General features: G+C 41.7%; 1 long non-coding RNA gene across 1 annotated transcript; it reads right to left on the reverse strand.

The window, feature by feature from the left end:
• Positions 1-3,063: 3,063 nt before the first annotated feature.
• LOC150061562 (uncharacterized) lies at positions 3,064-5,631 on the reverse strand. Its single transcript, XR_016535831.1, has 4 exons — positions 5,509-5,631; positions 4,645-4,709; positions 4,147-4,234; positions 3,064-3,367 (listed from the first exon to the last, which is right to left on the reverse strand). It is a non-coding gene; the product is annotated as an uncharacterized LOC150061562 (long non-coding RNA).
• Between the last annotated feature and the right edge of the window lie 1,285 nt (positions 5,632-6,916).

The following is a 6,916-nucleotide window of genomic DNA, read 5'->3' on the forward strand; positions in this document are numbered from 1 at the left end:
CTGGCACTTGAATTCAGGGCCTGGGCACTGTCCTTGGGCTTTCTCAAGCCTGGCACTCAACCATTTGAGCCACAGCACCACTTCTGGATTTTTCTGTGTATGTGGTACTAAGGAATCAAACCCAGGGCTTTGTGCATATTAGGCAAGCACTCTACCACTAGGCTACACTCCTGGCCCTGTTTTTTGAAATAAATAAATGTGGGGGAAAAAAACAAGCCCATGTTTAAACAGCTGGGTCACTCCAACTCATTTGTAAGTTATTTATAAGTTATCTAGGGCCAGGAGTTTGGCCTAGTGGTTAAAGTGCTTGCCTAGCATGCGCGAAGACCCGGGTTCGATTCCTTGGTACCACATACATACAAAGGAATCGGAAGTGGTGCTGAGGCTCAAGTGGTAGAGCTCTAGCCTTGAGAAAGTCCAAGGACAGTGCTCAGGCCCTGAGCTCAAGCCCAGGACTGGCAAAAAAAAAAAAAGTTATCTACTATCTACATTAAACAAATCCTGCTTCATGCCCTTAATTCTGAAAGCATTTTAGCCATTCTATAAATATTGCCTGCCTCACATTCTATTATATTCTTTCTGACTCTAGTAATATCAAGTTTCTTTTCTCCTCTTTTCTTGCTGTATCCTGGACAATTTCTTCAGATTTATATCTTCCCATTCCCTAATTTCCTCGTTACTATCTACACTCCTTTCACTCACTGACACAATTGCATGATTGTGTATGTAATTTTTATATTTTATAATATAGTTTATATAAATGCCATTTAATTCTTTCTCAATTCTGCCTGATCTTTTTAGTGCTTTTTAAAATTCTTTTTTCATGTTATAAGTTCTTCTTCAAACATAATTTTAAATAATTTATAGTTGAAACATATAAGGTCTAATTTGTTGTGGTTCCTGTTGGCCCCCACTCACAGTAGCTTATTTCCTTGTGTCATTTGTAACTTCAGACTGTGTTCTCATGTTCAGTAGGTCTTTATTTATTAAACTTCTATGGGATCAGTGGCTATTTCTTCAGAGAAGAACTGCCTTTGCCAGCGCCCTGGGATGCTATAAACCCAGAACCAATTTAAAGTATATTTTGTAGCTAGGGTTTTTCCCAGATCACATAAGTAGTATCAATTCATATCCTAAACTCGTATGAGTGGAACCCTGTGTTCCTAACATCTTATGAGTCCAGGCCAAGACAGACAAGTTTAATTGCTTTTCTTCATTCTAATCAGGAAGGTATGTTATGGTTTACTCTTTTATTGAGTGTGTATTACTTTGTGAGTCTCACTTTAATGCAAGAGTCTTTGTTCAAACTCTCTCTGTGTGTCTCTCCATTGTTTTGCTTTGTTTTGCAAAACAAACACCAATGATTATTTGAAGAAAAAGGTAAGCGGGAGGGGTCCTCAAGGGTGGATTGTGCAGGAAGAGTAAAGGTTTCTCCTAGTGACACCGTATTTAAGAAGTGATTTGAATTTTGAACAGGGTGAAAAATGGGAGTCTACTTTCAGTGTATATCCAGGAACTCTCCATCTCTTGAAGACAGTCTTTCTCTTGCTCTCTATGATTTCTTTAAAATCATGCTTTAAAATTAATATGACAGACTGCCATTCTCAAGCAGCAAGGGCTTCAGTGGCAGCTTACCACTCTGGATTCCAGCCCCTTGTGTGTGTGTGTGTGTGTGTGTGTGTGTGTGCGTGTGCGTGTGTGTGTGTGTGTGTGTCTGTCTGTGGAGAGTTGTCTACATGATAGTACACCTTGATGTTTTGTCTGCTTTATTACTAGAAACAATATTTTCTACCTTCTGTGAGCATGTCATTTAATTCTAGGGGAAAAATATCCATTCATCTAATTGTCAACCTTTATTGATTACTTTTACTAGTATTGTCTAGTAACTAAGCACACTAAAGAATGAGGTGAGTAGCTAACCCACAATGATATGAAGATATAAAAATGAAAGAGAGCAGTTCTTAAGAAGATCTGGGAAGGCTTTGCAAATTAAAAGGGGTTGAAGCTAGAAAATAATGATACCTAACTTTTATGAATTGCTCCCTCTAGAGATATTAGGTATTCTTTTTTGTGTGTCTGTGTCAGTCTTGGGGCTTGAACTCAAGGACTGGGCCCTATCCCTGAGCTTTTACATATAAGAGTAGCACTCTTCCAATTGAGATAAGAATCATGTGGACTTTCCAGACTCAGCTGGCTTTGAAACTGTGATACTAAGATCTCAGCCTCCTGAGTAGCTAGGATTATAGGCATGAGCCACTGTTGTCCAGCTAGAGATATTATTATCCTCTGGATTTTATAACTGAATTAACAATAATAAATTATAATTAATTTTTCTATTATACAGTAATTTACTGATAGCAAATCACTATCATCCAGATAGTAATTGATAATACTCAGGTTATAGACTCAAGAAGATTGAACCTTCGTTAGAGTTTTAGTATGGTGAGGAAGAACTGAAAAATAGGACTGCCTTCTACATTGTTCTGAACAGCTGTAAGAACAGCTCTGTGCTGGGCCAAAGATGAATATGAATTGTGGGCAACCAGATTAGAAAGAACCAGAGGAGAAGACACCAACAGTGGCATTCTGGGAAAACTTGAAAGAGATGTGATGATAGATTTTGTTTCTGACTTACCTCTTTAGTTCCAACTATACCATCAGTTACTGACAAAACTTGGGAGCAGTATCCATTTTGTCATCTCATGCTTCAGCCACCACTTAGTGCTCAAATACAGAATTCCCCACACAAGACCCATCAGACTCGATCAGTGTCCCTTCTTAGACCATGAGCTCACCAACAACAGATACTCCTGTCTCCACTTGGGCATCTAGCACATTCTTGACACATGAAAGATGTTCAACATGTATTCAGTCAACCACAAATGAAAGATTTGGATAAAGGAAATTAAAAAAAAAAAGACATGAGAAACAAGATCAGTGTCATAGATTCAGATCTATGATACCAAAAAAGGAAGCCAGGAAGTAAGGCTGAGAAGGCTGAGCCATGGAGATAATCCTGCCTGTAACAGGACAGTCAATGGGCTGGCTACAGTTATGAGTCATTGTGAAGCATTTTAAGGGTTGGGAGCTTCCCTAGTGACTTTAATTGCAGTCGGTCTTTTCCATTTGTTTAGCCCAACTTTATTTTCAGAGATAGCACCAAAATAAACTTTAACCTTGGCTTTACTTTAAAGGACACACATTTCAGATTTTAGGAAGGCGGTTTCATAAGCATGGGCCCTGAGAAGTTTACGTATGCTTTTGGATTCCCTCTTGGGAAAAGCTTGCCTTTCTTCCTCTCTATAACTTTCTTTTCCTTCTCTCTTGCCTGGTGTCTGCTTCCTCAGAACATCTGTAGACCTAGAAACTATAGGCCAATAAAATATAATCCTGTCTTGTGTCTGGTTAGATTTGGCCCAAGGAATAGTGTGATTAGATCAGCAAATCCACCTAAGAGTTATAGAAACAAGATGTGTTTACCACCCATTACACAGGGATGTTGTGGTTCTTTCCATTCTGTGAGATGACTTAAATGGAAACTTAGACCCCGATCTGGGGATGTAGCTCATTGATAGGACACTTGCCTCGCACACTTAAAGCCCTTGGTTCCATACCCAGCATTACAGAACAGATACATACAATCCTCAAACACACTTAGGTTCTGTTTAGGTAGTCTTTCGGATCAACAGGAAGGAGGACATAAATCACATCCCAAGGGCACAGCTACCAGCTGCAGCTCATCTCACTTCTGAAGTGTTCCCTCACCCGGCTATGAAAATGACCTAATCAAGCACTAACAACAGCAATCACACAGGGAAAATAATACAGTAATGCAAATATTCAAACCAAATTGGAAGAGCAAAGAAGGAAGGAGCCAGAAAACATTAGCTCATTCTAATTGCAACCTGGCCAAGACAGCATCTGGGCATGCATCCCCTTTCCAGTTTTTGTTGACATACCATTCCTCATGCTACTATGCCTTTATAAAATAATGGCTCAGTATTTGCACAAAACCCTTTGTATGGCTGCAGTGTAAGAAACAGGCTTCTCACAGACAGCAGGGACTTCCCCAATGGCATGCCTATAAACTTCCAGGTCAGAAAGGACCCTTCTTTCTCTGAAGAGATGATTGGAGGAGTGATGTACCCTCTGCCAGCATATACGTTTTAATCAGGTGACCAGGGGAGGCTGTGAGCTCGTGTTCCTTTTTCATGAGGTCATTTCCACTTTAGATCTAAAAACAAAACCAAACAAAAACAGCTGATAAAACAGCTTACTAACTGAAGCTCGGATCCCCTTTTGAATAGGGAGAAGAGAGCTTCCATTCCTCTGCAGTTAGTTCCATATCTCAAAGTTGATACACACGTATCTGAGCATCTGATGAGGAATGGTCTCGTGGTCTCTTATTGCTCTCTGTGAGCTCATCGGTCCCTAAGGGGAACCCTAATCCCTGTCATTGTAGAATCTTAGGCAGGATAGGTGACCTGGAACTCTGGTATGTGAAGCAAAAACAATGGCACTGTCGCCTTCCTAGATTTGTGAGATTATGCTATAGCTTTCTCTAACCACCCAGCACTCACTGAGGACACCAAAAATGGTAAATATTCTTGCTATCACCTCTTGGCTGTTCCTTTTACCTCTTACCAAAAGGCTATTGAACGTCTCGGAGGAGAAGTAAATGTGAGTCAGTCACTTCACTGGGATCATCTCTGTACAATGCAGAAAGTAACATTTTCTCAGTTAAATTCCTCCTCCCCTTTGATTGCAGAGCATCGGACATTCACTACAGAATTAAGAGCAAGTCACAACACAATCACTTTGCCTAAGAGCGTGGGGATTTCTTCATTTCAATGTGTCTCCATTTGTCAGGATTATGGAGCTAGGAAGGAAGAAAGGAATGGAGAGAGAAAGGGAGGGAGGGAGAGAGCATGAGAGGGAGAGAATGAGAGAAAAATTGAAAGAAAACAAAGGAAATGAGAGAAGATGAAGCTGAGAATAGGAGAGAGAATCAGACAGGAGGAAGAGCTTGGGACTGGTGCTAGAAAACTTGACTTTCCTTCTTACTCAGGATGGGGTTACCTCCAAACACCATCTGTCCCCTGGAGCTGTACCCAGGGATGGCAGAGGAAGGAAGTGTAACACAGATTCAAGTAGATGATCCCAGAGCACAGATGAATCCCATGGTGCTTTCTGAGCAAGGATCCATGTGGAGGATGTCAAATAAAACACCAAAGAAGTTCCATCCCTCACCTTTCCGAGCTTGTCCATTTGGCAATTTGCTAGATTTCATTTGTCATATGTGATCGACAGCAATACTTCCCGGGAGGGTAAAATGAGATACGTGATAGAGCCTATAAAGGAGTGTGATGATGCCAGGGATAGGACACCACTACATCCTCAGGAGGGAGCAGCCTCATAGTGAGCCCCATGCAGATTTTTAGTCACCAGTGGCAATTATGTGCCAGCCAGTGACAGTGCTTCAAGTCTTGGGCTTGGGCTGGCCCTTACCTTCCCAGCAGCAACCATTGCCTCCTGGGAGATTCACCCTGGGCTTGGCGGCTCAACAGTCTTGGAATTGGGTCTCTGCTCAATCACAAGTGTGCAATCCCAGTGTCTGATTTTCTAACACGATTGTCTTGTAAATAAAGAAGATAAGAGACTGAGAAATGCAAAAAAAAGAAGAAAAAAGAACTCAAATTGATGACTGCATTTGTTGTCTTGAGATGAGGTCCAAATAGATACAGATGTAGTTTCTTTGTATTTCAAACAAACATCAACCAGAAACACTGGTCCCTCTCCCCCACCCCTGAAAAAAAGGGCTTTCCAATTTTGTATTACTGTGGACAAAGATTACACATGTTTGTGTTGCAGTGTTGCTATGACAGAGCATATGGTTTTATTTGTAGAAATGTGCAGAGAAATCAAAGGAAGTCATATGTATGCATGACAGACAAACATGAACATTCAAAAACAAGGAACTGGAATGACTATGACTCTCAACAGTAGCTTAGAATCTGGATCCCAGGTGAGAGGGTGCCACTCACCATACCTAACCAAGGAGGCAGAGGTGCTGCAGCTGAAGAGTAGAGGATTTCATCCACTTCTGTGTACCCTTGGGCAAGTCACTGGACCATGTGTGACCATGGGCAAGGTTTGGGGATGGTAGGTAATCTTTGCTTTCCTTTCTTTTTTTTCCCCCAATACAGGAAATAGCCACCTCCATTGGTCAGCACTACTGTAGAAATGTGAATCCGATGACCTGATGGGAGCACCGCTCCATAAATGGCAGACACCATCTGGAGTGGCAGTGACTGTCACCACGTGGTCTTTAAGTGTTCAGAGTTATGTTCTAGCCCCTTCAGACAAAACAGCTCTGTGAAGAGTGTGTGTGGACCCGGGGGAATCTTGGCAGAGGGCCCAGCAAGGTTTTGTAGATGGCCAGAGAAGAGACGCTCAGTTGCTCTCCAAGCTCAGGCTCTAGGGCCCTCCCTGTGGGTGGTCAGCAGTGGCGTAGGCTTTGTAGGCTTTTAGGAGGATAGAAGGCTCTCACCTGCTATAGCCCACACACCTGCTATGGACCCTGGATAAAGACTTCAGGAACACTACCTATTTATGATCGCTGCAAATTCTTCATTGTCCACTTCCTTTGTGTAGATGCAATCTGGCAGGAAAGTACTGGGCACACACAACTGTGTGATTTGAACTTTGAAAGAGTCACAAACTTGTTACAATGTTGGCTTTGCTCCATTATACAAACTTAGGGGTTGGCAAGACCCACTAAGAGGGTTTTTGTTAACCAAACGGCTGAATCTCTCCAGGCTTCCATTTTCTGCTATAGATTCTTTGAGTTCTCTGAGGTCCTTCTAGACCTAACTAGCCATGACTGTGCCGTGCCATCTATCTTAAAAATAAGACA

The sequence above is a fragment of the Megascapheus bottae genome, chromosome 6 (assembly GCF_031878675.1).
Source record: "Megascapheus bottae isolate mThoBot1 chromosome 6, mThoBot2.hap1, whole genome shotgun sequence".
NCBI classification, from domain to species: Eukaryota; Metazoa; Chordata; class Mammalia; order Rodentia; family Geomyidae; genus Megascapheus; species Megascapheus bottae.